Source organism: Lissotriton helveticus, chromosome 1_1 (genome assembly GCF_964261635.1).
Source record: "Lissotriton helveticus chromosome 1_1, aLisHel1.1, whole genome shotgun sequence".
In the NCBI taxonomy this organism is placed as follows: domain Eukaryota; kingdom Metazoa; phylum Chordata; class Amphibia; order Caudata; family Salamandridae; genus Lissotriton; species Lissotriton helveticus.
The window spans coordinates 217,511,730-217,539,623 of record NC_136057.1 but is presented as its reverse complement, the minus strand read 5'-3'; the positions used below and the strand labels follow the sequence as shown (position 1 = coordinate 217,539,623).

General features: G+C 37.0%; 28 non-coding genes across 28 annotated transcripts; all 28 read left to right on the top strand.

Annotated features, from left to right (window-relative positions):
• Nucleotides 1-1,847: 1,847 nt before the first annotated feature.
• TRNAK-UUU (transfer RNA lysine (anticodon UUU)) lies at nt 1,848-1,920 on the top strand. Its single transcript has one exon. It is a non-coding gene; the product is annotated as a tRNA-Lys (tRNA).
• A 327-nt stretch (nt 1,921-2,247) lies between these two features.
• TRNAR-UCU (transfer RNA arginine (anticodon UCU)) lies at nt 2,248-2,338 on the top strand. The gene is given in 2 exon segments: nt 2,248-2,284; nt 2,303-2,338. It is a non-coding gene; the product is annotated as a tRNA-Arg (tRNA).
• A 1,519-nt stretch (nt 2,339-3,857) lies between these two features.
• On the top strand, nt 3,858-3,930 carry TRNAK-UUU (transfer RNA lysine (anticodon UUU)). The gene has a single exon. It is a non-coding gene; the product is annotated as a tRNA-Lys (tRNA).
• A 327-nt stretch (nt 3,931-4,257) lies between these two features.
• On the top strand, nt 4,258-4,348 carry TRNAR-UCU (transfer RNA arginine (anticodon UCU)). Its single transcript is given in 2 exon segments — nt 4,258-4,294; nt 4,313-4,348. It is a non-coding gene; the product is annotated as a tRNA-Arg (tRNA).
• Nucleotides 4,349-5,867: 1,519 nt separating this feature from the next.
• TRNAK-UUU (transfer RNA lysine (anticodon UUU)) lies at nt 5,868-5,940 on the top strand. The gene has a single exon. It is a non-coding gene; the product is annotated as a tRNA-Lys (tRNA).
• A 327-nt stretch (nt 5,941-6,267) lies between these two features.
• On the top strand, nt 6,268-6,358 carry TRNAR-UCU (transfer RNA arginine (anticodon UCU)). Its single transcript is given in 2 exon segments — nt 6,268-6,304; nt 6,323-6,358. It is a non-coding gene; the product is annotated as a tRNA-Arg (tRNA).
• A 1,514-nt stretch (nt 6,359-7,872) lies between these two features.
• Nucleotides 7,873-7,945, top strand: TRNAK-UUU (transfer RNA lysine (anticodon UUU)). The gene has a single exon. It is a non-coding gene; the product is annotated as a tRNA-Lys (tRNA).
• Nucleotides 7,946-8,272: 327 nt separating this feature from the next.
• TRNAR-UCU (transfer RNA arginine (anticodon UCU)) lies at nt 8,273-8,363 on the top strand. Its single transcript is given in 2 exon segments — nt 8,273-8,309; nt 8,328-8,363. It is a non-coding gene; the product is annotated as a tRNA-Arg (tRNA).
• A 1,519-nt stretch (nt 8,364-9,882) lies between these two features.
• Nucleotides 9,883-9,955, top strand: TRNAK-UUU (transfer RNA lysine (anticodon UUU)). Its single transcript has one exon. It is a non-coding gene; the product is annotated as a tRNA-Lys (tRNA).
• Nucleotides 9,956-10,282: 327 nt separating this feature from the next.
• TRNAR-UCU (transfer RNA arginine (anticodon UCU)) lies at nt 10,283-10,373 on the top strand. The gene is given in 2 exon segments: nt 10,283-10,319; nt 10,338-10,373. It is a non-coding gene; the product is annotated as a tRNA-Arg (tRNA).
• A 1,519-nt stretch (nt 10,374-11,892) lies between these two features.
• Nucleotides 11,893-11,965, top strand: TRNAK-UUU (transfer RNA lysine (anticodon UUU)). Its single transcript has one exon. It is a non-coding gene; the product is annotated as a tRNA-Lys (tRNA).
• A 327-nt stretch (nt 11,966-12,292) lies between these two features.
• TRNAR-UCU (transfer RNA arginine (anticodon UCU)) lies at nt 12,293-12,383 on the top strand. The gene is given in 2 exon segments: nt 12,293-12,329; nt 12,348-12,383. It is a non-coding gene; the product is annotated as a tRNA-Arg (tRNA).
• A 1,514-nt stretch (nt 12,384-13,897) lies between these two features.
• TRNAK-UUU (transfer RNA lysine (anticodon UUU)) lies at nt 13,898-13,970 on the top strand. Its single transcript has one exon. It is a non-coding gene; the product is annotated as a tRNA-Lys (tRNA).
• Nucleotides 13,971-14,297: 327 nt separating this feature from the next.
• Nucleotides 14,298-14,388, top strand: TRNAR-UCU (transfer RNA arginine (anticodon UCU)). Its single transcript is given in 2 exon segments — nt 14,298-14,334; nt 14,353-14,388. It is a non-coding gene; the product is annotated as a tRNA-Arg (tRNA).
• A 446-nt stretch (nt 14,389-14,834) lies between these two features.
• TRNAK-UUU (transfer RNA lysine (anticodon UUU)) lies at nt 14,835-14,907 on the top strand. The gene has a single exon. It is a non-coding gene; the product is annotated as a tRNA-Lys (tRNA).
• Nucleotides 14,908-15,907: 1,000 nt separating this feature from the next.
• On the top strand, nt 15,908-15,980 carry TRNAK-UUU (transfer RNA lysine (anticodon UUU)). Its single transcript has one exon. It is a non-coding gene; the product is annotated as a tRNA-Lys (tRNA).
• A 327-nt stretch (nt 15,981-16,307) lies between these two features.
• Nucleotides 16,308-16,398, top strand: TRNAR-UCU (transfer RNA arginine (anticodon UCU)). Its single transcript is given in 2 exon segments — nt 16,308-16,344; nt 16,363-16,398. It is a non-coding gene; the product is annotated as a tRNA-Arg (tRNA).
• A 449-nt stretch (nt 16,399-16,847) lies between these two features.
• TRNAK-UUU (transfer RNA lysine (anticodon UUU)) lies at nt 16,848-16,920 on the top strand. The gene has a single exon. It is a non-coding gene; the product is annotated as a tRNA-Lys (tRNA).
• Nucleotides 16,921-18,320: 1,400 nt separating this feature from the next.
• TRNAR-UCU (transfer RNA arginine (anticodon UCU)) lies at nt 18,321-18,411 on the top strand. Its single transcript is given in 2 exon segments — nt 18,321-18,357; nt 18,376-18,411. It is a non-coding gene; the product is annotated as a tRNA-Arg (tRNA).
• Nucleotides 18,412-18,856: 445 nt separating this feature from the next.
• Nucleotides 18,857-18,929, top strand: TRNAK-UUU (transfer RNA lysine (anticodon UUU)). Its single transcript has one exon. It is a non-coding gene; the product is annotated as a tRNA-Lys (tRNA).
• Nucleotides 18,930-21,939: 3,010 nt separating this feature from the next.
• On the top strand, nt 21,940-22,012 carry TRNAK-UUU (transfer RNA lysine (anticodon UUU)). The gene has a single exon. It is a non-coding gene; the product is annotated as a tRNA-Lys (tRNA).
• An 864-nt stretch (nt 22,013-22,876) lies between these two features.
• TRNAK-UUU (transfer RNA lysine (anticodon UUU)) lies at nt 22,877-22,949 on the top strand. Its single transcript has one exon. It is a non-coding gene; the product is annotated as a tRNA-Lys (tRNA).
• A 1,000-nt stretch (nt 22,950-23,949) lies between these two features.
• TRNAK-UUU (transfer RNA lysine (anticodon UUU)) lies at nt 23,950-24,022 on the top strand. Its single transcript has one exon. It is a non-coding gene; the product is annotated as a tRNA-Lys (tRNA).
• A 327-nt stretch (nt 24,023-24,349) lies between these two features.
• TRNAR-UCU (transfer RNA arginine (anticodon UCU)) lies at nt 24,350-24,440 on the top strand. The gene is given in 2 exon segments: nt 24,350-24,386; nt 24,405-24,440. It is a non-coding gene; the product is annotated as a tRNA-Arg (tRNA).
• Nucleotides 24,441-24,886: 446 nt separating this feature from the next.
• On the top strand, nt 24,887-24,959 carry TRNAK-UUU (transfer RNA lysine (anticodon UUU)). Its single transcript has one exon. It is a non-coding gene; the product is annotated as a tRNA-Lys (tRNA).
• A 1,000-nt stretch (nt 24,960-25,959) lies between these two features.
• On the top strand, nt 25,960-26,032 carry TRNAK-UUU (transfer RNA lysine (anticodon UUU)). The gene has a single exon. It is a non-coding gene; the product is annotated as a tRNA-Lys (tRNA).
• Nucleotides 26,033-26,359: 327 nt separating this feature from the next.
• On the top strand, nt 26,360-26,451 carry TRNAR-UCU (transfer RNA arginine (anticodon UCU)). Its single transcript is given in 2 exon segments — nt 26,360-26,397; nt 26,416-26,451. It is a non-coding gene; the product is annotated as a tRNA-Arg (tRNA).
• Nucleotides 26,452-26,896: 445 nt separating this feature from the next.
• On the top strand, nt 26,897-26,969 carry TRNAK-UUU (transfer RNA lysine (anticodon UUU)). Its single transcript has one exon. It is a non-coding gene; the product is annotated as a tRNA-Lys (tRNA).
• Nucleotides 26,970-27,894: the final 925 nt, after the last annotated feature.

Sequence of the window (27,894 nt, the reverse complement as noted above, 5' to 3'; positions counted from 1 at the left end):
TTGCAAAAACGTCTTTCATGGAGTTGTTAAATGCACATCTGCCTCATATATCATGTGCCATTTGACTAAACTTAAGTCGTACGTAGATTTGCCTAAGGTATCATGTAACTTGAGACGGTGAATATAATTTCCCCAATTCAATATTCAAAATAAATCCATGGTTATAGTATCAAATGAACTTTATAAAGCTGATCAACATTATTTCATTTCAGAATATCTCTGCACCTCATCAGAGCGTATTGGCTCTGTGGCGCAATGGATAGCGCATTGGACTTCTAGGTGAATGTAAAAAAGATATTCAAAGGTTGTGGGTTCGAATCCAACCAGAGTCAGTTTTATCCCTATTTATTTCATAACTGTTTAAAAGAGTAATAAACAGTGCATGCATGCTTCTGCTTCACCAAAAAGGGCAGTGAAAGGAAGTCTATTTTAAATAGATACTATTCAAGTTACGCAATCTTTGCAGAAGAGGAAATTGGCAGCTGTACTTATGAAAATTTAATTTACTCAGAAGTAAGATTTTGGGCCCTTCCTTAATTTTACAATGTCAATAAAAACATATGAATTCTAAGTCAGCAAAAAAAATTGAGATAGTAGCAATTTCAGGACTTACAATAAGGTTAAATTTACTGAAGAGATTTCAAATGCTTGAAGTACCAATTCATTATTATATTCCGCGTATTCAGTACTTAATACCGGCAACCATCTTAAGAAACGTAGTGATAGTTGGGACACTTCCAAATGTTGATAAGGTCATTTTGTGGAGCGACCTCTCCGAGCCTGGATAGCTCAGTCGGGAGAGCATCAGACTTTTAATCTGAGGGCCCAGGGTTCAAGTCCCTGTTCAGGCGGCTTGGTTAAAGAAAAGGTATATCAATTGCATACTCTTTTCAGGATCCAATGAATGGGGAGTCCTATTAGAGATGTTTCAAAAAAGTCTTAATCAAGTCATTACATACCCATCTGTCTTCTACATTCTTTGACAAGGGTTAAGAAGACTTACCCAAACTGTATCATGTAGTTTGTTGATTATCTTTTACCCAATTCAATGTTCAAAATGTAAGGTAGTGTCCGATTAACTTGATAAAGTTGGTCAACAGCTGATAGGTCATCTTTTTATTTGTGAATCTCTGATCACCGTGTTGAATCAGGTCGGATCTCTATTGCAATGGATAGCGGCTTGGAGTCCTAGACGAATGTAGCAAAAGCATTCAAAGGCTTTGTGTTCAAACACCAGCTGGGTCAATTTTATCCCTCCTCCTATTTTATAACTAATTGAAACAGTAACAAGCAATGCCTGCGTCTGCATCACCAGAAACATTTACCAACATGGCCGTGAAAGAAAGTCTACTTAAACAGAGACTGTTTGCTTTGAAAACATTGCATAATCTATGCCCAAGAGGAAATTCCCAAAGATACTGCTGAAAATGTAATTTAGTAGGTAGTAATAGTATTTGGCACTTTATTGATTTCACAATGTCATTTTAGACACATGATTTCTAAGTCAGCCGAAAATGAGATAGTCCAAATTTCAGGATTTAAAATGGATTACGTGTGCTGCTGAAATTTCAAATGCTTAACACCTTCAATGCTACAGGAGATTTTCCTCCTGTGCTGAATGATCTGTAAATCCATTGTTCATGACGAGCTCAGCTCGTCATAAGCACACGACAAGTGTACTGCACGACGAGCTGAGCTCGTCATGAGCATGGAAGGGGTTAAAACATCAATTTGTTATTAAACTCTACAAATTTGATTGCTAATATATGTAACCATATTAATACACAGAGTGTAGGTCAGTGTACGTCCACATTTGTTTAGCTGATTTTAAGACAGAGTATAGCAGAGCCTGGATAGCTCAGTCGGTAGAGCATCAGACTTTTAATCTGAGGGTCCAGGGTTCAAGTCCCTGTTCAGGCGGGTGCTTCCTTTAAAGAAAAATTACTCTAATTGGATGCTCTTTTTGTGTTCCCCTGCATGACGAATAAGATATTCCATTACTAAAATTGCAAAAACGTCTTTCATGGAGTTGTGAAATGCACATCTGCCTCATATATCATGTGCCATTTGACTAAACTTAAGTCGTACGTAGATTTACCTAAGGTATCATGTAACTTGAGACGGTGAATATAATTTCCCCAATTCAATATTCAAAATAAATCCATGGTTATAGTATCAAATGAACTTTATAAAGCTGATCAACATTATTTCATTTCAGAATATCTCTGCACCTCATCAGAGCGTATTGGCTCTGTGGCGCAATGGATAGCGCATTGGACTTCTAGGTGAATGTAAAAAAGATATTCAAAGGTTGTGGGTTCGAATCCCACCAGAGTCAGTTTTATCCCTATTTATTTCATAACTGTTTAAAAGAGTAATAAACAGTGCATGCATGCTTCTGCTTCACCAAAAAGGGCAGTGAAAGGAAGTCTATTTTAAATAGATACTATTCAAGTTACGCAATCTTTGCAGAAGAGGAAATTGGCAGCTGTACTTATGAAAATTTAATTTACTCAGAAGTAAGATTTTGGGCCCTTCCTTAATTTTACAATGTCAATAAAAACATATGAATTGTAAGTCAGCAAAAAAAATTGAGATAGTAGCAATTTCAGGACTTACAATAAGGTTAAATTTACTGAAGAGATTTCAAATGCTTGAAGTACCAATTCATTATTATATTCCGCGTATTCAGTACTTAATACCGGCAACCATCTTAAGAAACGTAGTGATAGTTGGGACACTTCCAAATGTTGATAAGGTCATTTTGTGGAGCGACCTCTCCGAGCCTGGATAGCTCAGTCGGGAGAGCATCAGACTTTTAATCTGAGGGCCCAGGGTTCAAGTCCCTGTTCAGGCGGCTTGGTTAAAGAAAAGGTATATCAATTGCATACTCTTTTCAGGATCCAATGAATGGGGAGTCCTATTAGAGATGTTTCAAAAAAGTCTTAATCAAGTGATTACATACCCATCTGTCTTCTACATTCTTTGACAAGGGTTAAGAAGACTTACCCAAACTGTATCATGTAGTTTGTTGATTATCTTTTACCCAATTCAATGTTCAAAATGTAAGGTAGTGTCCGATTAACTTGATAAAGTTGGTCAACAGCTGATAGTTCATCTTTTTATTTGTGAATCTCTGATCACCGTGTTGAATCAGGTCGGATCTCTATTGCAATGGATAGCGGCTTGGAGTCCTAGACGAATGTAGCAAAAGCATTCAAAGGCTTTGTGTTCAAACACCAGCTGGGTCAATTTTATCCCTCCTCTTATTTTATAACTAATTGAAACAGTAACAAGCAATGCCTGCGTCTGCATCACCAGAAACATTTACCAAAATGGCAGTGAAAGAAAGTGTACTTAAACAGAGACTGTTTGCTTTGAAAACATTGCATAATCTATGCCCCAGAGGAAATTCCTAAAGATACTGCTGAAAATGTATGTAATTTAGTAGGTAGTAATAGTATTTGGCACTTTATTGATTTCACAATGTCATTTTAGACACATGATTTCTAAGTCAGCCGAAAATGAGATAGTACAAATTTCAGGATTTAAAATGGATTACGTGTGCTGCTGAAATTTCAAATGCTTAACACCTTCAATGCTACAGGAGATTTTCCTCCTGTGCTGAATGATCTGTAAATCCATTGTTCATGACGAGCTCAGCTCGTCATAAGCACACGACAAGTGTACTGCACGACGAGCTGAGCTCGTCATGAGCATGGAAGGGGTTAAAACATCAATTTGTTATTAAACTCTACAAATTTGATTGCTAATATATGTACCCATATTAATACATAGAGTGTAGGTCAGTGTACTTCCACATTTGTTTAGCTGATTTTAAGACAGAGTATAGCAGAGCCTGGATAGCTCAGTCGGTAGAGCATCAGACTTTTAATCTGAGGGTCCAGGGTTCAAGTCCCTGTTCAGGCGGTTGCTTCCTTTAAAGAAAAATTACTCTAATTGGATGCTCTTTTTGTGTTCCCCTGCATGACGAATAAGATATTCCATTACTAAAATTGCAAAAACGTCTTTCATGGAGTTGTGAAATGCACATCTGCCTCATATATCATGTGCCATTTGACTAAACTTAAGTCGTACGTAGACTTACCTAAGGTATCATGTAACTTGAGACGGTGAATATAATTTCCCCAATTCAATATTCAAAATAAATCCATGGTTATAGTATCAAATGAACTTTATAAAGCTGATCAACATTATTTCATTTCAGAATATCTCTGCACCTCATCAGAGCGTATTGGCTCTGTGGCGCAATGGATAGCGCATTGGACTTCTAGGTGAATGTAAAAAAGATATTCAAAGGTTGTGGGTTCGAATCCCACCAGAGTCAGTTTTATCCCTATTTATTTCATAACTGTTTAAAAGAGTAATAAACAGTGCATGCATGCTTCTGCTTCACCAAAAAGGGCAGTGAAAGGAAGTCTATTTTAAATAGATACTATTCAAGTTACGCAATCTTTGCAGAAGAGGAAATTGGCAGCTGTACTTATGAAAATTTAATTTACTCAGAAGTAAGATTTTGGGCCCTTCCTTAATTTTACAATGTCAATAAAAACATATGAATTCTAAGTCAGCAAAAAAAATTGAGATAGTAGCAATTTCAGGACTTACAATAAGGTTAAATTTACTGAAGAGATTTCAAATGCTTGAAGTACCAATTCATTATTATATTCCGCGTATTCAGTACTTAATACCGGCAACCATCTTAAGAAACGTAGTGATAGTTGGGACACTTCCAAATGTTGATAAGGTCATTTTGTGGAGCGACCTCTCCGAGCCTGGATAGCTCAGTCGGGAGAGCATCAGACTTTTAATCTGAGGGCCCAGGGTTCAAGTCCCTGTTCAGGCGGCTTGGTTAAAGAAAAGGTATATCAATTGCATACTCTTTTCAGGATCCAATGAATGGGGAGTCCTATTAGAGATGTTTCAAAAAAGTCTTAATCAAGTCATTACATACCCATCTGTCTTCTACATTCTTTGACAAGGGTTAAGAAGACTTACCCAAACAGTATCATGTAGTTTGTTGATTATCTTTTACCCAATTCAATGTTCAAAATGTAAGGTAGTGTCCGATTAACTTGATAAAGTTGGTCAACAGCTGATAGGTCATCTTTTTATTTGTGAATCTCTGATCACCGTGTTGAATCAGGTCGGATCTCTATTGCAATGGATAGCGGCTTGGAGTCCTAGACGAATGTAGCAAAAGCATTCAAAGGCTTTGTGTTCAAACACCAGCTGGGTCAATTTTATCCCTCCTCCTATTTTATAACTAATTGAAACAGTAACAAGCAATGCCTGCGTCTGCATCACCAGAAACATTTACCAAAATGGCAGTAAAAGAAAGTCTACTTAAACAGAGACTGTTTGCTTTGAAAACATTGCATAATCTATGCCCAAGAGGAAATTCCTAAAGATACTGCTGAAAATGTATGTAATTTAGTAGGTAGTAATAGTATTTGGCACTTTATTGATTTCACAATGTCATTTTAGACACATGATTTCTAAGTCAGCCGAAAATGAGATAGTACAAATTTCAGGATTTAAAATGGATTACGTGTGCTGCTGAAATTTCAAATGCTTAACACCTTCAATGCTACAGGAGATTTTCCTCCTGTGCTGAATGATCTGTAAATCCATTGTTCATGACGAGCTCAGCTCGTCATAAGCACACGACAAGTGTACTGCACGACGAGCTGAGCTCGTCATGAGCATGGAAGGGGTTAAAACATCAATTTGTTATTAAACTCTACAAATTTGATTGCTAATATATGTAACCATATTAATACATAGAGTGTAGGTCAGTGTACGTCCACATTTGTTTAGCTGATTTTAAGACAGAGTATAGCAGAGCCTGGATAGCTCAGTCGGTAGAGCATCAGACTTTTAATCTGAGGGTCCAGGGTTCAAGTCCCTGTTCAGGCGGTTGCTTCCTTTAAAGAAAAATTACTCTAATTGGATGCTCTTTTTGTGTTCCCCTGCATGACGAATAAGATATTCCATTACTAAAATTGCAAAAACGTCTTTCATGGAGTTGTGAAATGCACATCTGCCTCATATATCATGTGCCATTTGACTAAACTTAAGTCGTACGTAGACTTACCTAAGGTATCATGTAACTTGAGACGGTGAATATAATTTCCCCAATTCAATATTCAAAATAAATCCATGGTTATAGTATCAAATGAACTTTATAAAGCTGATCAACATTATTTCATTTCAGAATATCTCTGCACCTAATCAGAGCGTATTGGCTCTGTGGCGCAATGGATAGCGCATTGGACTTCTAGGTGAATGTAAAAAAGATATTCAAAGGTTGTGGGTTCGAATCCCACCAGAGTCAGTTTTATCCCTATTTATTTCATAACTGTTTAAAAGAGTAATAAACAGTGCATGCATGCTTCTGCTTCACCAAAAAGGGCAGTGAAAGGAAGTCTATTTTAAATAGATACTATTCAAGTTACGCAATCTTTGCAGAAGAGGAAATTGGCAGCTGTACTTATGAAAATGTAATTTACTCAGAATTAAGATTTTGGGCCCTTCCTTAATTTTACAATGTCAATAAAAACATATGAATTCTAAGTCAGCAAAAAAAATGAGATAGTAGCAATTTCAGGACTTACAATAAGGTTAAATTTACTGAAGAGATTTCAAATGCTTGAAGTACCAATTCATTATTATATTCCGCGTATTCAGTACTTAATACCGGCAACCATCTTAAGAAACGTAGTGATAGTTGGGACACTTCCAAATGTTGATAAGGTCATTTTGTGGAGCGCCCTCTCCGAGCCTGGATAGCTCAGTCGGGAGAGCATCAGACTTTTAATCTGAGGGCCCAGGGTTCAAGTCCCTGTACAGGCGGCTTGGTTAAAGAAAAGGTATATCAATTGCATACTCTTTTCAGGATCCAATGAATGGGGAGTCCTATTAGAGATGTTTCAAAAAAGTCTTAATCAAGTCATTACATACCCATCTGTCTTCTACATTCTTTGACAAGGGTTAAGAAGACTTACCCAAACTGTATCATGTAGTTTGTTGATTATCTTTTACCCAATTCAATGTTCAAAATGTAAGGTAGTGTCCGATTAACTTGATAAAGTTGGTCAACAGCTGATAGGTCATCTTTTTATTTGTGAATCTCTGATCACCGTGTTGAATCAGGTCGGATCTCTAGTGCAATGGATAGCGGCTTGGAGTCCTAGACGAATGTAGCAAAAGCATTCAAAGGCTTTGTGTTCAAACACCAGCTGGGTCAATTTTATCCCTCCTCTTATTTTATAACTAATTGAAACAGTAACAAGCAATGCCTGCGTCTGCATCACCAGAAACATTTACCAACATGGCCGTGAAAGAAAGTCTACTTAAACAGAGACTGTTTGCTTTGAAAACATTGCATAATCTATGCCCAAGAGGAAATTCCCAAAGATACTGCTGAAAATGTAATTTAGTAGGTAGTAATAGTATTTGGCACTTTATTGATTTCACAATGTCATTTTAGACACATGATTTCTAAGTCAGCCGAAAATGAGATAGTCCAAATTTCAGGATTTAAAATGGATTACGTGTGCTGCTGAAATTTCAAATGCTTAACACCTTCAATGCTACAGGAGATTTTCCTCCTGTGCTGAATGATCTGTAAATCCATTGTTCATGACGAGCTCAGCTCGTCATAAGCACACGACAAGTGTACTGCACGACGAGCTGAGCTCGTCATGAGCATGGAAGGGGTTAAAACATCAATTTGTTATTAAACTCTACAAATTTGATTGCTAATATATGTAACCATATTAATACACAGAGTGTAGGTCAGTGTACGTCCACATTTGTTTAGCTGATTTTAAGACAGAGTATAGCAGAGCCTGGATAGCTCAGTCGGTAGAGCATCAGACTTTTAATCTGAGGGTCCAGGGTTCAAGTCCCTGTTCAGGCGGGTGCTTCCTTTAAAGAAAAATTACTCTAATTGGATGCTCTTTTTGTGTTCCCCTGCATGACGAATAAGATATTCCATTACTAAAATTGCAAAAACGTCTTTCATGGAGTTGTGAAATGCACATCTGCCTCATATATCATGTGCCATTTGACTAAACTTAAGTCGTACGTAGATTTACCTAAGGTATCATGTAACTTGAGACGGTGAATATAATTTCCCCAATTCAATATTCAAAATAAATCCATGGTTATAGTATCAAATGAACTTTATAAAGCTGATCAACATTATTTCATTTCAGAATATCTCTGCACCTCATCAGAGCGTATTGGCTCTGTGGCGCAATGGATAGCGCATTGGACTTCTAGGTGAATGTAAAAAAGATATTCAAAGGTTGTGGGTTCGAATCCCACCAGAGTCAGTTTTATCCCTATTTATTTCATAACTGTTTAAAAGAGTAATAAACAGTGCATGCATGCTTCTGCTTCACCAAAAAGGGCAGTGAAAGGAAGTCTATTTTAAATAGATACTATTCAAGTTACGCAATCTTTGCAGAAGAGGAAATTGGCAGCTGTACTTATGAAAATTTAATTTACTCAGAAGTAAGATTTTGGGCCCTTCCTTAATTTTACAATGTCAATAAAAACATATGAATTGTAAGTCAGCAAAAAAAATTGAGATAGTAGCAATTTCAGGACTTACAATAAGGTTAAATTTACTGAAGAGATTTCAAATGCTTGAAGTACCAATTCATTATTATATTCCGCGTATTCAGTACTTAATACCGGCAACCATCTTAAGAAACGTAGTGATAGTTGGGACACTTCCAAATGTTGATAAGGTCATTTTGTGGAGCGACCTCTCCGAGCCTGGATAGCTCAGTCGGGAGAGCATCAGACTTTTAATCTGAGGGCCCAGGGTTCAAGTCCCTGTTCAGGCGGCTTGGTTAAAGAAAAGGTATATCAATTGCATACTCTTTTCAGGATCCAATGAATGGGGAGTCCTATTAGAGATGTTTCAAAAAAGTCTTAATCAAGTGATTACATACCCATCTGTCTTCTACATTCTTTGACAAGGGTTAAGAAGACTTACCCAAACTGTATCATGTAGTTTGTTGATTATCTTTTACCCAATTCAATGTTCAAAATGTAAGGTAGTGTCCGATTAACTTGATAAAGTTGGTCAACAGCTGATAGTTCATCTTTTTATTTGTGAATCTCTGATCACCGTGTTGAATCAGGTCGGATCTCTATTGCAATGGATAGCGGCTTGGAGTCCTAGACGAATGTAGCAAAAGCATTCAAAGGCTTTGTGTTCAAACACCAGCTGGGTCAATTTTATCCCTCCTCTTATTTTATAACTAATTGAAACAGTAACAAGCAATGCCTGCGTCTGCATCACCAGAAACATTTACCAAAATGGCAGTGAAAGAAAGTGTACTTAAACAGAGACTGTTTGCTTTGAAAACATTGCATAATCTATGCCCCAGAGGAAATTCCTAAAGATACTGCTGAAAATGTATGTAATTTAGTAGGTAGTAATAGTATTTGGCACTTTATTGATTTCACAATGTCATTTTAGACACATGATTTCTAAGTCAGCCGAAAATGAGATAGTACAAATTTCAGGATTTAAAATGGATTACGTGTGCTGCTGAAATTTCAAATGCTTAACACCTTCAATGCTACAGGAGATTTTCCTCCTGTGCTGAATGATCTGTAAATCCATTGTTCATGACGAGCTCAGCTCGTCATAAGCACACGACAAGTGTACTGCACGACGAGCTGAGCTCGTCATGAGCATGGAAGGGGTTAAAACATCAATTTGTTATTAAACTCTACAAATTTGATTGCTAATATATGTACCCATATTAATACATAGAGTGTAGGTCAGTGTACTTCCACATTTGTTTAGCTGATTTTAAGACAGAGTATAGCAGAGCCTGGATAGCTCAGTCGGTAGAGCATCAGACTTTTAATCTGAGGGTCCAGGGTTCAAGTCCCTGTTCAGGCGGTTGCTTCCTTTAAAGAAAAATTACTCTAATTGGATGCTCTTTTTGTGTTCCCCTGCATGACGAATAAGATATTCCATTACTAAAATTGCAAAAACGTCTTTCATGGAGTTGTGAAATGCACATCTGCCTCATATATCATGTGCCATTTGACTAAACTTAAGTCGTACGTAGACTTACCTAAGGTATCATGTAACTTGAGACGGTGAATATAATTTCCCCAATTCAATATTCAAAATAAATCCATGGTTATAGTATCAAATGAACTTTATAAAGCTGATCAACATTATTTCATTTCAGAATATCTCTGCACCTCATCAGAGCGTATTGGCTCTGTGGCGCAATGGATAGCGCATTGGACTTCTAGGTGAATGTAAAAAAGATATTCAAAGGTTGTGGGTTCGAATCCCACCAGAGTCAGTTTTATCCCTATTTATTTCATAACTGTTTAAAAGAGTAATAAACAGTGCATGCATGCTTCTGCTTCACCAAAAAGGGCAGTGAAAGGAAGTCTATTTTAAATAGATACTATTCAAGTTACGCAATCTTTGCAGAAGAGGAAATTGGCAGCTGTACTTATGAAAATTTAATTTACTCAGAAGTAAGATTTTGGGCCCTTCCTTAATTTTACAATGTCAATAAAAACATATGAATTCTAAGTCAGCAAAAAAAATTGAGATAGTAGCAATTTCAGGACTTACAATAAGGTTAAATTTACTGAAGAGATTTCAAATGCTTGAAGTACCAATTCATTATTATATTCCGCGTATTCAGTACTTAATACCGGCAACCATCTTAAGAAACGTAGTGATAGTTGGGACACTTCCAAATGTTGATAAGGTCATTTTGTGGAGCGACCTCTCCGAGCCTGGATAGCTCAGTCGGGAGAGCATCAGACTTTTAATCTGAGGGCCCAGGGTTCAAGTCCCTGTTCAGGCGGCTTGGTTAAAGAAAAGGTATATCAATTGCATACTCTTTTCAGGATCCAATGAATGGGGAGTCCTATTAGAGATGTTTCAAAAAAGTCTTAATCAAGTCATTACATACCCATCTGTCTTCTACATTCTTTGACAAGGGTTAAGAAGACTTACCCAAACAGTATCATGTAGTTTGTTGATTATCTTTTACCCAATTCAATGTTCAAAATGTAAGGTAGTGTCCGATTAACTTGATAAAGTTGGTCAACAGCTGATAGGTCATCTTTTTATTTGTGAATCTCTGATCACCGTGTTGAATCAGGTCGGATCTCTATTGCAATGGATAGCGGCTTGGAGTCCTAGACGAATGTAGCAAAAGCATTCAAAGGCTTTGTGTTCAAACACCAGCTGGGTCAATTTTATCCCTCCTCCTATTTTATAACTAATTGAAACAGTAACAAGCAATGCCTGCGTCTGCATCACCAGAAACATTTACCAAAATGGCAGTAAAAGAAAGTCTACTTAAACAGAGACTGTTTGCTTTGAAAACATTGCATAATCTATGCCCAAGAGGAAATTCCTAAAGATACTGCTGAAAATGTATGTAATTTAGTAGGTAGTAATAGTATTTGGCACTTTATTGATTTCACAATGTCATTTTAGACACATGATTTCTAAGTCAGCCGAAAATGAGATAGTACAAATTTCAGGATTTAAAATGGATTACGTGTGCTGCTGAAATTTCAAATGCTTAACACCTTCAATGCTACAGGAGATTTTCCTCCTGTGCTGAATGATCTGTAAATCCATTGTTCATGACGAGCTCAGCTCGTCATAAGCACACGACAAGTGTACTGCACGACGAGCTGAGCTCGTCATGAGCATGGAAGGGGTTAAAACATCAATTTGTTATTAAACTCTACAAATTTGATTGCTAATATATGTAACCATATTAATACATAGAGTGTAGGTCAGTGTACGTCCACATTTGTTTAGCTGATTTTAAGACAGAGTATAGCAGAGCCTGGATAGCTCAGTCGGTAGAGCATCAGACTTTTAATCTGAGGGTCCAGGGTTCAAGTCCCTGTTCAGGCGGTTGCTTCCTTTAAAGAAAAATTACTCTAATTGGATGCTCTTTTTGTGTTCCCCTGCATGACGAATAAGATATTCCATTACTAAAATTGCAAAAACGTCTTTCATGGAGTTGTGAAATGCACATCTGCCTCATATATCATGTGCCATTTGACTAAACTTAAGTCGTACGTAGACTTACCTAAGGTATCATGTAACTTGAGACGGTGAATATAATTTCCCCAATTCAATATTCAAAATAAATCCATGGTTATAGTATCAAATGAACTTTATAAAGCTGATCAACATTATTTCATTTCAGAATATCTCTGCACCTAATCAGAGCGTATTGGCTCTGTGGCGCAATGGATAGCGCATTGGACTTCTAGGTGAATGTAAAAAAGATATTCAAAGGTTGTGGGTTCGAATCCCACCAGAGTCAGTTTTATCCCTATTTATTTCATAACTGTTTAAAAGAGTAATAAACAGTGCATGCATGCTTCTGCTTCACCAAAAAGGGCAGTGAAAGGAAGTCTATTTTAAATAGATACTATTCAAGTTACGCAATCTTTGCAGAAGAGGAAATTGGCAGCTGTACTTATGAAAATGTAATTTACTCAGAATTAAGATTTTGGGCCCTTCCTTAATTTTACAATGTCAATAAAAACATATGAATTCTAAGTCAGCAAAAAAAATGAGATAGTAGCAATTTCAGGACTTACAATAAGGTTAAATTTACTGAAGAGATTTCAAATGCTTGAAGTACCAATTCATTATTATATTCCGCGTATTCAGTACTTAATACCGGCAACCATCTTAAGAAACGTAGTGATAGTTGGGACACTTCCAAATGTTGATAAGGTCATTTTGTGGAGCGCCCTCTCCGAGCCTGGATAGCTCAGTCGGGAGAGCATCAGACTTTTAATCTGAGGGCCCAGGGTTCAAGTCCCTGTACAGGCGGCTTGGTTAAAGAAAAGGTATATCAATTGCATACTCTTTTCAGGATCCAATGAATGGGGAGTCCTATTAGAGATGTTTCAAAAAAGTCTTAATCAAGTCATTACATACCCATCTGTCTTCTACATTCTTTGACAAGGGTTAAGAAGACTTACCCAAACTGTATCATGTAGTTTGTTGATTATCTTTTACCCAATTCAATGTTCAAAATGTAAGGTAGTGTCCGATTAACTTGATAAAGTTGGTCAACAGCTGATAGGTCATCTTTTTATTTGTGAATCTCTGATCACCGTGTTGAATCAGGTCGGATCTCTAGTGCAATGGATAGCGGCTTGGAGTCCTAGACGAATGTAGCAAAAGCATTCAAAGGCTTTGTGTTCAAACACCAGCTGGGTCAATTTTATCCCTCCTCTTATTTTATAACTAATTGAAACAGTAACAAGCAATGCCTGCGTCTGCATCACCAGAAACATTTACCAACATGGCCGTGAAAGAAAGTCTACTTAAACAGAGACTGTTTGCTTTGAAAACATTGCATAATCTATGCCCAAGAGGAAATTCCCAAAGATACTGCTGAAAATGTAATTTAGTAGGTAGTAATAGTATTTGGCACTTTATTGATTTCACAATGTCATTTTAGACACATGATTTCTAAGTCAGCCGAAAATGAGATAGTCCAAATTTCAGGATTTAAAATGGATTACGTGTGCTGCTGAAATTTCAAATGCTTAACACCTTCAATGCTACAGGAGATTTTCCTCCTGTGCTGAATGATCTGTAAATCCATTGTTCATGACGAGCTCAGCTCGTCATAAGCACACGACAAGTGTACTGCACGACGAGCTGAGCTCGTCATGAGCATGGAAGGGGTTAAAACATCAATTTGTTATTAAACTCTACAAATTTGATTGCTAATATATGTAACCATATTAATACACAGAGTGTAGGTCAGTGTACGTCCACATTTGTTTAGCTGATTTTAAGACAGAGTATAGCAGAGCCTGGATAGCTCAGTCGGTAGAGCATCAGACTTTTAATCTGAGGGTCCAGGGTTCAAGTCCCTGTTCAGGCGGGTGCTTCCTTTAAAGAAAAATTACTCTAATTGGATGCTCTTTTTGTGTTCCCCTGCATGACGAATAAGATATTCCATTACTAAAATTGCAAAAACGTCTTTCATGGAGTTGTTAAATGCACATCTGCCTCATATATCATGTGCCATTTGACTAAACTTAAGTCGTACGTAGATTTGCCTAAGGTATCATGTAACTTGAGACGGTGAATATAATTTCCCCAATTCAATATTCAAAATAAATCCATGGTTATAGTATCAAATGAACTTTATAAAGCTGATCAACATTATTTCATTTCAGAATATCTCTGCACCTCATCAGAGCGTATTGGCTCTGTGGCGCAATGGATAGCGCATTGGACTTCTAGGTGAATGTAAAAAAGATATTCAAAGGTTGTGGGTTCGAATCCCACCAGAGTCAGTTTTATCCCTATTTATTTCATAACTGTTTAAAAGAGTAATAAACAGTGCATGCATGCTTCTGCTTCACCAAAAAGGGCAGTGAAAGGAAGTCTATTTTAAATAGATACTATTCAAGTTACGCAATCTTTGCAGAAGAGGAAATTGGCAGCTGTACTTATGAAAATTTAATTTACTCAGAAGTAAGATTTTGGGCCCTTCCTTAATTTTACAATGTCAATAAAAACATATGAATTGTAAGTCAGCAAAAAAAATTGAGATAGTAGCAATTTCAGGACTTACAATAAGGTTAAATTTACTGAAGAGATTTCAAATGCTTGAAGTACCAATTCATTATTATATTCCGCGTATTCAGTACTTAATACCGGCAACCATCTTAAGAAACGTAGTGATAGTTGGGACACTTCCAAATGTTGATAAGGTCATTTTGTGGAGCGACCTCTCCGAGCCTGGATAGCTCAGTCGGGAGAGCATCAGACTTTTAATCTGAGGGCCCAGGGTTCAAGTCCCTGTTCAGGCGGCTTGGTTAAAGAAAAGGTATATCAATTGCATACTCTTTTCAGGATCCAATGAATGGGGAGTCCTATTAGAGATGTTTCAAAAAAGTCTTAATCAAGTGATTACATACCCATCTGTCTTCTACATTCTTTGACAAGGGTTAAGAAGACTTACCCAAACTGTATCATGTAGTTTGTTGATTATCTTTTACCCAATTCAATGTTCAAAATGTAAGGTAGTGTCCGATTAACTTGATAAAGTTGGTCAACAGCTGATAGTTCATCTTTTTATTTGTGAATCTCTGATCACCGTGTTGAATCAGGTCGGATCTCTATTGCAATGGATAGCGGCTTGGAGTCCTAGACGAATGTAGCAAAAGCATTCAAAGGCTTTGTGTTCAAACACCAGCTGGGTCAATTTTATCCCTCCTCTTATTTTATAACTAATTGAAACAGTAACAAGCAATGCCTGCGTCTGCATCACCAGAAACATTTACCAAAATGGCAGTGAAAGAAAGTGTACTTAAACAGAGACTGTTTGCTTTGAAAACATTGCATAATCTATGCCCCAGAGGAAATTCCTAAAGATACTGCTGAAAATGTATGTAATTTAGTAGGTAGTAATAGTATTTGGCACTTTATTGATTTCACAATGTCATTTTAGACACATGATTTCTAAGTCAGCCGAAAATGAGATAGTACAAATTTCAGGATTTAAAATGGATTACGTGTGCTGCTGAAATTTCAAATGCTTAACACCTTCAATGCTACAGGAGATTTTCCTCCTGTGCTGAATGATCTGTAAATCCATTGTTCATGACGAGCTCAGCTCGTCATAAGCACACGACAAGTGTACTGCACGACGAGCTGAGCTCGTCATGAGCATGGAAGGGGTTAAAACATCAATTTGTTATTAAACTCTACAAATTTGATTGCTAATATATGTACCCATATTAATACATAGAGTGTAGGTCAGTGTACTTCCACATTTGTTTAGCTGATTTTAAGACAGAGTATAGCAGAGCCTGGATAGCTCAGTCGGTAGAGCATCAGACTTTTAATCTGAGGGTCCAGGGTTCAAGTCCCTGTTCAGGCGGTTGCTTCCTTTAAAGAAAAATTACTCTAATTGGATGCTCTTTTTGTGTTCCCCTGCATGACGAATAAGATATTCCATTACTAAAATTGCAAAAACGTCTTTCATGGAGTTGTGAAATGCACATCTGCCTCATATATCATGTGCCATTTGACTAAACTTAAGTCGTACGTAGACTTACCTAAGGTATCATGTAACTTGAGACGGTGAATATAATTTCCCCAATTCAATATTCAAAATAAATCCATGGTTATAGTATCAAATGAACTTTATAAAGCTGATCAACATTATTTCATTTCAGAATATCTCTGCACCTCATCAGAGCGTATTGGCTCTGTGGCGCAATGGATAGCGCATTGGACTTCTAGGTGAATGTAAAAAAGATATTCAAAGGTTGTGGGTTCGAATCCCACCAGAGTCAGTTTTATCCCTATTTATTTCATAACTGTTTAAAAGAGTAATAAACAGTGCATGCATGCTTCTGCTTCACCAAAAAGGGCAGTGAAAGGAAGTCTATTTTAAATAGATACTATTCAAGTTACGCAATCTTTGCAGAAGAGGAAATTGGCAGCTGTACTTATGAAAATTTAATTTACTCAGAAGTAAGATTTTGGGCCCTTCCTTAATTTTACAATGTCAATAAAAACATATGAATTCTAAGTCAGCAAAAAAAATTGAGATAGTAGCAATTTCAGGACTTACAATAAGGTTAAATTTACTGAAGAGATTTCAAATGCTTGAAGTACCAATTCATTATTATATTCCGCGTATTCAGTACTTAATACCGGCAACCATCTTAAGAAACGTAGTGATAGTTGGGACACTTCCAAATGTTGATAAGGTCATTTTGTGGAGCAACCATCTCTCCGAGCCTGGATAGCTCAGTCGGGAGAGCATCAGACTTTTAATCTGAGGGCCCAGGGTTCAAGTCCCTGTTCAGGCGGCTTGGTTAAAGAAAAGGTATATCAATTGCATACTCTTTTCAGGATCCAATGAATGGGGAGTCCTATTAGAGATGTTTCAAAAAAGTCTTAATCAAGTCATTACATACCCATCTGTCTTCTACATTCTTTGACAAGGGTTAAGAAGACTTACCCAAACAGTATCATGTAGTTTGTTGATTATCTTTTACCCAATTCAATGTTCAAAATGTAAGGTAGTGTCCGATTAACTTGATAAAGTTGGTCAACAGCTGATAGGTCATCTTTTTATTTGTGAATCTCTGATCACCGTGTTGAATCAGGTCGGATCTCTATTGCAATGGATAGCGGCTTGGAGTCCTAGACGAATGTAGCAAAAGCATTCAAAGGCTTTGTGTTCAAACACCAGCTGGGTCAATTTTATCCCTCCTCCTATTTTATAACTAATTGAAACAGTAACAAGCAATGCCTGCGTCTGCATCACCAGAAACATTTACCAAAATGGCAGTAAAAGAAAGTCTACTTAAACAGAGACTGTTTGCTTTGAAAACATTGCATAATCTATGCCCAAGAGGAAATTCCTAAAGATACTGCTGAAAATGTATGTAATTTAGTAGGTAGTAATAGTATTTGGCACTTTATTGATTTCACAATGTCATTTTAGACACATGATTTCTAAGTCAGCCGAAAATGAGATAGTACAAATTTCAGGATTTAAAATGGATTACGTGTGCTGCTGAAATTTCAAATGCTTAACACCTTCAATGCTACAGGAGATTTTCCTCCTGTGCTGAATGATCTGTAAATCCATTGTTCATGACGAGCTCAGCTCGTCATAAGCACACGACAAGTGTACTGCACGACGAGCTGAGCTCGTCATGAGCATGGAAGGGGTTAAAACATCAATTTGTTATTAAACTCTACAAATTTGATTGCTAATATATGTAACCATATTAATACATAGAGTGTAGGTCAGTGTACGTCCACATTTGTTTAGCTGATTTTAAGACAGAGTATAGCAGAGCCTGGATAGCTCAGTCGGTAGAGCATCAGACTTTTAATCTGAGGGTCCAGCGTTCAAGTCCCTGTTCAGGCGGTTGCTTCCTTTAAAGAAAAATTACTCTAATTGGATGCTCTTTTTGTGTTCCCCTGCATGACGAATAAGATATTCCATTACTAAAATTGCAAAAACGTCTTTCATGGAGTTGTGAAATGCACATCTGCCTCATATATCATGTGCCATTTGACTAAACTTAAGTCGTACGTAGACTTACCTAAGGTATCATGTAACTTGAGACGGTGAATATAATTTCCCCAATTCAATATTCAAAATAAATCCATGGTTATAGTATCAAATGAACTTTATAAAGCTGATCAACATTATTTCATTTCAGAATATCTCTGCACCTAATCAGAGCGTATTGGCTCTGTGGCGCAATGGATAGCGCATTGGACTTCTAGGTGAATGTAAAAAAGATATTCAAAGGTTGTGGGTTCGAATCCCACCAGAGTCAGTTTTATCCCTATTTATTTCATAACTGTTTAAAAGAGTAATAAACAGTGCATGCATGCTTCTGCTTCACCAAAAAAGGCAGTGAAAGGAAGTCTATTTTAAATAGATACTATTCAAATTACGCAATCTTTGCAGAAGAGGAAATTGGCAGCTGTACTTATGAAAATGTAATTTACTCAGAAGTAAGATTTTGGGCCCTTCCTTAATTTTACAATGTCAATAAAAACATATGACTTCTAAGTCAGCAAAAAAAATGAGATAGTAGCAATTTCAGGACTTACAATAAGGTTAAATTTACTGAAGAGATTTCAAATGCTTGAAGTACCAATTCATTATTATATTCCGCGTATTCAGTACTTAATACCGGCAACCATCTTAAGAAACGTAGTGATAGTTGGGACACTTCCAAATGTTGATAAGGTCATTTTGTGGAGTGACCTCTCCGAGCCTGGATAGCTCAGTCGGGAGAGCATCAGACTTTTAATCTGAGGGCCCAGGGTTCAAGTCCCTGTTCAGGCGGCTTGGTTAAAGAAAAGGTATATCAATTGCATACTCTTTTCAGGATCCAATGAATGGGGAGTCCTATTAGAGATGTTTCAAAAAAGTCTTAATCAAGTCATTACATACCCATCTGTCTTCTACATTCTTTGACAAGGGTTAAGAAGACTTACCCAAACTGTATCATGTAGTTTGACATGTTGATTATCTTTTACCCAATTCAATGTTCAAAATGTAAGGTAGTGTCCGATTAACTTGATAAAGTTGGTCAACAGCTGATAGGTCATCTTTTTATTTGTGAATCTCTGATCACCGTGTTGAATCAGGTCGGATCTCTAGTGCAATGGATAGCGGCTTGGAGTCCTAGACGAATGTAGCAAAAGCATTCAAAGGCTTTGTGTTCAAACACCAGCTGGGTCAATTTTATCCCTCCTCTTATTTTATAACTAATTGAAACAGTAACAAGCAATGCCTGCGTCTGCATCACCAGAAACATTTACCAAAATGGCAGTGAAAGAAAGTCTACTTAAACAGAGACTGTTTGCTTTGAAAACATTGCATAATCTATGCCCAAGAGGAAGTTCCCAAAGAAACTGCTGAAAATGTATGTAATTTAGTAGGTAGTAATAGTATTTGGCACTTTATTGATTTCACAAGGTCATTTTAGACACATGATTTCAAAGTCAGCCGAAAATGAGATAGTACAAATTTCAGGATTTAAAATGGATTACGTGTGCTGCTGAAATTTCAAATGCTTAACACCTTCAATGCTACAGGAGATTTTCCTCCTGTGCTGAATGATCTGTAAATCCATTGTTCATGACGAGCTCAGCTCGTCATAAGCACACGACAAGTGTACTGCACGACGAGCTGAGCTCGTCATGAGCATGGAAGGGGTTAAAACATCAATTTGTTATTAAACTCTACAAATTTGATTGCTAATATATGTAACCATATTAATACACAGAGTGTAGGTCAGTGTACGTCCACATTTGTTTAGCTGATTTTAAGACAGAGTATAGCAGACCCTGGATAGCTCAGTCGGTAGAGCATCAGACTTTTAATCTGAGGGTCCAGGGTTCAAGTCCCTATTCAGGCGGTTGCTTCCTTTAAAGAAAAATTACTCTAATTGGATGCTCTTTTTGTGTTCCCCTGCATGACGAATAAGATATTCCATTACTAAAATTGCAAAAACGTCTTTCATTGAGTTGTGAAATGCACATCTGCCTCATATATCATGTGCCATTTGCCTAAACTTAAGTCGTACGTAGACTTACCTAAGGTATCATGTAACTTGAGACGGTGAATATAATTTCCCCAATTCAATATTCAAAATAAATCCATGGTTATAGTATCAAATGAACTTTATAAAGCTGATCAACATTATTTCATTTCAGAATATCTCTGCACCTCATCAGAGTGTATTGGCTCTGTGGCGCAATGGATAGCGCATTGGACTTCTAGGTGAATGTAAAAAAGATATTCAAACTTTGTGGGTTCGAATCCCACCAGAGTCACTTTTATCCCTATTTATTTCATAACTGTTTAAAAGAGTAATAAACAGTGCATGCATGCTTCTGCTTCACCAAAAAGGGCAGTGAAAGATAGTCTATTTTAAATAGATACTATTCAAGTTACGCAATCTTTGCAGAAGAGGAAATTGGCAGCTGTACTTATGAAAATGTAATTTACTCAGAATTAAGATTTTGGGCCCTTCCTTAATTTTACAATGTCAATAAAAACATATGAATTCTAAGTCAGCAAAAAAAATGAGATAGTAGCAATTTCAGGACTTACAATAAGGTTAAATTTACTGAAGAGATTTCAAATGCTTGAAGTACCAATTCATTATTATATTCCGCGTATTCAGTACTTAATACCGGCAACCATCTTAAGAAACGTAGTGATAGTTGGGACACTTCCAAATGTTGATAAGGTCATTTTGTGGAGCGCCCTCTCCGAGCCTGGATAGCTCAGTCGGGAGAGCATCAGACTTTTAATCTGAGGGCCCAGGGTTCAAGTCCCTGTACAGGCGGCTTGGTTAAAGAAAAGGTATATCAATTGCATACTCTTTTCAGGATCCAATGAATGGGGAGTCCTATTAGAGATGTTTCAAAAAAGTCTTAATCAAGTCATTACATACCCATCTGTCTTCTACATTCTTTGACAAGGGTTAAGAAGACTTACCCAAACTGTATCATGTAGTTTGTTGATTATCTTTTACCCAATTCAATGTTCAAAATGTAAGGTAGTGTCCGATTAACTTGATAAAGTTGGTCAACAGCTGATAGGTCATCTTTTTATTTGTGAATCTCTGATCACCGTGTTGAATCAGGTCGGATCTCTAGTGCAATGGATAGCGGCTTGGAGTCCTAGACGAATGTAGCAAAAGCATTCAAAGGCTTTGTGTTCAAACACCAGCTGGGTCAATTTTATCCCTCCTCTTATTTTATAACTAATTGAAACAGTAACAAGCAATGCCTGCGTCTGCATCACCAGAAACATTTACCAACATGGCCGTGAAAGAAAGTCTACTTAAACAGAGACTGTTTGCTTTGAAAACATTGCATAATCTATGCCCAAGAGGAAATTCCCAAAGATACTGCTGAAAATGTAATTTAGTAGGTAGTAATAGTATTTGGCACTTTATTGATTTCACAATGTCATTTTAGACACATGATTTCTAAGTCAGCCGAAAATGAGATAGTCCAAATTTCAGGATTTAAAATGGATTACGTGTGCTGCTGAAATTTCAAATGCTTAACACCTTCAATGCTACAGGAGATTTTCCTCCTGTGCTGAATGATCTGTAAATCCATTGTTCATGACGAGCTCAGCTCGTCATAAGCACACGACAAGTGTACTGCACGACGAGCTGAGCTCGTCATGAGCATGGAAGGGGTTAAAACATCAATTTGTTATTAAACTCTACAAATTTGATTGCTAATATATGTAACCATATTAATACACAGAGTGTAGGTCAGTGTACGTCCACATTTGTTTAGCTGATTTTAAGACAGAGTATAGCAGAGCCTGGATAGCTCAGTCGGTAGAGCATCAGACTTTTAATCTGAGGGTCCAGGGTTCAAGTCCCTGTTCAGGCGGGTGCTTCCTTTAAAGAAAAATTACTCTAATTGGATGCTCTTTTTGTGTTCCCCTGCATGACGAATAAGATATTCCATTACTAAAATTGCAAAAACGTCTTTCATGGAGTTGTTAAATGCACATCTGCCTCATATATCATGTGCCATTTGACTAAACTTAAGTCGTACGTAGATTTGCCTAAGGTATCATGTAACTTGAGACGGTGAATATAATTTCCCCAATTCAATATTCAAAATAAATCCATGGTTATAGTATCAAATGAACTTTATAAAGCTGATCAACATTATTTCATTTCAGAATATCTCTGCACCTCATCAGAGCGTATTTGATCTGTGGCGCAATGGATAGCGCATTGGACTTCTAGGTGAATGTAAAAAAGATATTCAAAGGTTGTGGGTTCGAATCCCACCAGAGTCAGTTTTATCCCTATTTATTTCATAACTGTTTAAAAGAGTAATAAACAGTGCATGCATGCTTCTGCTTCACCAAAAAGGGCAGTGAAAGGAAGTCTATTTTAAATAGATACTATTCAAGTTACGCAATCTTTGCAGAAGAGGAAATTGGCAGCTGTACTTATGAAAATTTAATTTACTCAGAAGTAAGATTTTGGGCCCTTCCTTAATTTTACAATGTCAATAAAAACATATGAATTGTAAGTCAGCAAAAAAAATTGAGATAGTAGCAATTTCAGGACTTACAATAAGGTTAAATTTACTGAAGAGATTTCAAATGCTTGAAGTACCAATTCATTATTATATTCCGCGTATTCAGTACTTAATACCGGCAACCATCTTAAGAAACGTAGTGATAGTTGGGACACTTCCAAATGTTGATAAGGTCATTTTGTGGAGCGACCTCTCCGAGCCTGGATAGCTCAGTCGGGAGAGCATCAGACTTTTAATCTGAGGGCCCAGGGTTCAAGTCCCTGTTCAGGCGGCTTGGTTAAAGAAAAGGTATATCAATTGCATACTCTTTTCAGGATCCAATGAATGGGGAGTCCTATTAGAGATGTTTCAAAAAAGTCTTAATCAAGTGATTACATACCCATCTGTCTTCTACATTCTTTGACAAGGGTTAAGAAGACTTACCCAAACTGTATCATGTAGTTTGTTGATTATCTTTTACCCAATTCAATGTTCAAAATGTAAGGTAGTGTCCGATTAACTTGATAAAGTTGGTCAACAGCTGATAGTTCATCTTTTTATTTGTGAATCTCTGATCACCGTGTTGAATCAGGTCGGATCTCTATTGCAATGGATAGCGGCTTGGAGTCCTAGACGAATGTAGCAAAAGCATTCAAAGGCTTTGTGTTCAAACACCAGCTGGGTCAATTTTATCCCTCCTCTTATTTTATAACTAATTGAAACAGTAACAAGCAATGCCTGCGTCTGCATCACCAGAAACATTTACCAAAATGGCAGTGAAAGAAAGTGTACTTAAACAGAGACTGTTTGCTTTGAAAACATTGCATAATCTATGCCCCAGAGGAAATTCCTAAAGATACTGCTGAAAATGTATGTAATTTAGTAGGTAGTAATAGTATTTGGCACTTTATTGATTTCACAATGTCATTTTAGACACATGATTTCTAAGTCAGCCGAAAATGAGATAGTACAAATTTCAGGATTTAAAATGGATTACGTGTGCTGCTGAAATTTCAAATGCTTAACACCTTCAATGCTACAGGAGATTTTCCTCCTGTGCTGAATGATCTGTAAATCCATTGTTCATGACGAGCTCAGCTCGTCATAAGCACACGACAAGTGTACTGCACGACGAGCTGAGCTCGTCATGAGCATGGAAGGGGTTAAAACATCAATTTGTTATTAAACTCTACAAATTTGATTGCTAATATATGTAACCATATTAATACATAGAGTGTAGGTCAGTGTACTTCCACATTTGTTTAGCTGATTTTAAGACAGAGTATAGCAGAGCCTGGATAGCTCAGTCGGTAGAGCATCAGACTTTTAATCTGAGGGTCCAGGGTTCAAGTCCCTGTTCAGGCGGTTGCTTCCTTTAAATAAAAATTACTCTAATTGGATGCTCTTTTTGTGTTCCCCTGCATGACGAATAAGATATTCCATTACTAAAATTGCAAAAACGTCTTTCATGGAGTTGTGAAATGCACATCTGCCTCATATATCATGTGCCATTTGACTAAACTTAAGTCGTACGTAGACTTACCTAAGGTATCATGTAACTTGAGACGGTGAATATAATTTCCCCAATTCAATATTCAAAATAAATCCATGGTTATAGTATCAAATGAACTTTATAAAGCTGATCAACATTATTTCATTTCAGAATATCTCTGCACCTCATCAGAGCGTATTGGCTCTGTGGCGCAATGGATAGCGCATTGGACTTCTAGGTGAATGTAAAAAAGATATTCAAAGGTTGTGGGTTCGAATCCCACCAGAGTCAGTTTTATCCCTATTTATTTCATAACTGTTTAAAAGAGTAATAAACAGTGCATGCATGCTTCTGCTTCACCAAAAAGGGCAGTGAAAGGAAGTCTATTTTAAATAGATACTATTCAAGTTACGCAATCTTTGCAGAAGAGGAAATTGGCAGCTGTACTTATGAAAATTTAATTTACTCAGAAGTAAGATTTTGGGCCCTTCCTTAATTTTACAATGTCAATAAAAACATATGAATTCTAAGTCAGCAAAAAAAATTGAGATAGTAGCAATTTCAGGACTTACAATAAGGTTAAATTTACTGAAGAGATTTCAAATGCTTGAAGTACCAATTCATTATTATATTCCGCGTATTCAGTACTTAATACCGGCAACCATCTTAAGAAACGTAGTGATAGTTGGGACACTTCCAAATGTTGATAAGGTCATTTTGTGGAGCGACCTCTCCGAGCCTGGATAGCTCAGTCGGGAGAGCATCAGACTTTTAATCTGAGGGCCCAGGGTTCAAGTCCCTGTTCAGGCGGCTTGGTTAAAGAAAAGGTATATCAATTGCATACTCTTTTCAGGATCCAATGAATGGGGAGTCCTATTAGAGATGTTTCAAAAAAGTCTTAATCAAGTCATTACATACCCATCTGTCTTCTACATTCTTTGACAAGGGTTAAGAAGACTTACCCAAACAGTATCATGTAGTTTGTTGATTATCTTTTACCCAATTCAATGTTCAAAATGTAAGGTAGTGTCCGATTAACTTGATAAAGTTGGTCAACAGCTGATAGGTCATCTTTTTATTTGTGAATCTCTGATCACCGTGTTGAATCAGGTCGGATCTCTATTGCAATGGATAGCGGCTTGGAGTCCTAGACGAATGTAGCAAAAGCATTCAAAGGCTTTGTGTTCAAACACCAGCTGGGTCAATTTTATCCCTCCTCCTATTTTATAACTAATTGAAACAGTAACAAGCAATGCCTGCGTCTGCATCACCAGAAACATTTACCAAAATGGCAGTAAAAGAAAGTCTACTTAAACAGAGACTGTTTGCTTTGAAAACATTGCATAATCTATGCCCAAGAGGAAATTCCTAAAGATACTGCTGAAAATGTATGTAATTTAGTAGGTAGTAATAGTATTTGGCACTTTATTGATTTCACAATGTCATTTTAGACACATGATTTCTAAGTCAGCCGAAAATGAGATAGTACAAATTTCAGGATTTAAAATGGATTACGTGTGCTGCTGAAATTTCAAATGCTTAACACCTTCAATGCTACAGGAGATTTTCCTCCTGTGCTGAATGATCTGTAAATCCATTGTTCATGACGAGCTCAGCTCGTCATAAGCACACGACAAGTGTACTGCACGACGAGCTGAGCTCGTCATGAGCATGGAAGGGGTTAAAACATCAATTTGTTATTAAACTCTACAAATTTGATTGCTAATATATGTAACCATATTAATACATAGAGTGTAGGTCAGTGTACGTCCACATTTGTTTAGCTGATTTTAAGACAGAGTATAGCAGAGCCTGGATAGCTCAGTCGGTAGAGCATCAGACTTTTAATCTGAGGGTCCAGGGTTCAAGTCCCTGTTCAGGCGGTTGCTTCCTTTAAAGAAAAATTACTCTAATTGGATGCTCTTTTTGTGTTCCCCTGCATGACGAATAAGATATTCCATTACTAAAATTGCAAAAACGTCTTTCATGGAGTTGTGAAATGCACATCTGCCTCATATATCATGTGCCATTTGACTAAACTTAAGTCGTACGTAGACTTACCTAAGGTATCATGTAACTTGAGACGGTGAATATAATTTCCCCAATTCAATATTCAAAATAAATCCATGGTTATAGTATCAAATGAACTTTATAAAGCTGATCAACATTATTTCATTTCAGAATATCTCTGCACCTAATCAGAGCGTATTGGCTCTGTGGCGCAAATGGATAGCGCATTGGACTTCTAGGTGAATGTAAAAAAGATATTCAAAGGTTGTGGGTTCGAATCCCACCAGAGTCAGTTTTATCCCTATTTATTTCATAACTGTTTAAAAGAGTAATAAACAGTGCATGCATGCTTCTGCTTCACCAAAAAAGGCAGTGAAAGGAAGTCTATTTTAAATAGATACTATTCAAATTACGCAATCTTTGCAGAAGAGGAAATTGGCAGCTGTACTTATGAAAATGTAATTTACTCAGAAGTAAGATTTTGGGCCCTTCCTTAATTTTACAATGTCAATAAAAACATATGACTTCTAAGTCAGCAAAAAAAATGAGATAGTAGCAATTTCAGGACTTACAATAAGGTTAAATTTACTGAAGAGATTTCAAATGCTTGAAGTACCAATTCATTATTATATTCCGCGTATTCAGTACTTAATACCAGCAACCATCTTAAGAAACGTAGTGATAGTTGGGACACTTCCAAATGTTGATAAGGTCATTTTGTGGAGTGACCTCTCCGAGCCTGGATAGCTCAGTCGGGAGAGCATCAGACTTTTAATCTGAGGGCCCAGGGTTCAAGTCCCTGTTCAGGCGGCTTGGTTAAAGAAAAGGTATATCAATTGCATACTCTTTTCAGGATCCAATGAATGGGGAGTCCTATTAGAGATGTTTCAAAAAAGTCTTAATCAAGTCATTACATACCCATCTGTCTTCTACATTCTTTGACAAGGGTTAAGAAGACTTACCCAAACTGTATCATGTAGTTTGACATGTTGATTATCTTTTACCCAATTCAATGTTCAAAATGTAAGGTAGTGTCCGATTAACTTGATAAAGTTGGTCAACAGCTGATAGGTCATCTTTTTATTTGTGAATCTCTGATCACCGTGTTGAATCAGGTCGGATCTCTAGTGCAATGGATAGCGGCTTGGAGTCCTAGACGAATGTAGCAAAAGCATTCAAAGGCTTTGTGTTCAAACACCAGCTGGGTCAATTTTATCCCTCCTCTTATTTTATAACTAATTGAAACAGTAACAAGCAATGCCTGCGTCTGCATCACCAGAAACATTTACCAAAATGGCAGTGAAAGAAAGTCTACTTAAACAGAGACTGTTTGCTTTGAAAACATTGCATAATCTATGCCCAAGAGGAAGTTCCCAAAGAAACTGCTGAAAATGTATGTAATTTAGTAGGTAGTAATAGTATTTGGCACTTTATTGATTTCACAAGGTCATTTTAGACACATGATTTCTAAGTCAGCCGAAAATGAGATAGTACAAATTTCAGGATTTAAAATGGATTACGTGTGCTGCTGAAATTTCAAATGCTTAACACCTTCAATGCTACAGGAGATTTTCCTCCTGTGCTGAATGATCTGTAAATCCATTGTTCATGACGAGCTCAGCTCGTCATAAGCACACGACAAGTGTACTGCACGACGAGCTGAGCTCGTCATGAGCATGGAAGGGGTTAAAACATCAATTTGTTATTAAACTCTACAAATTTGATTGCTAATATA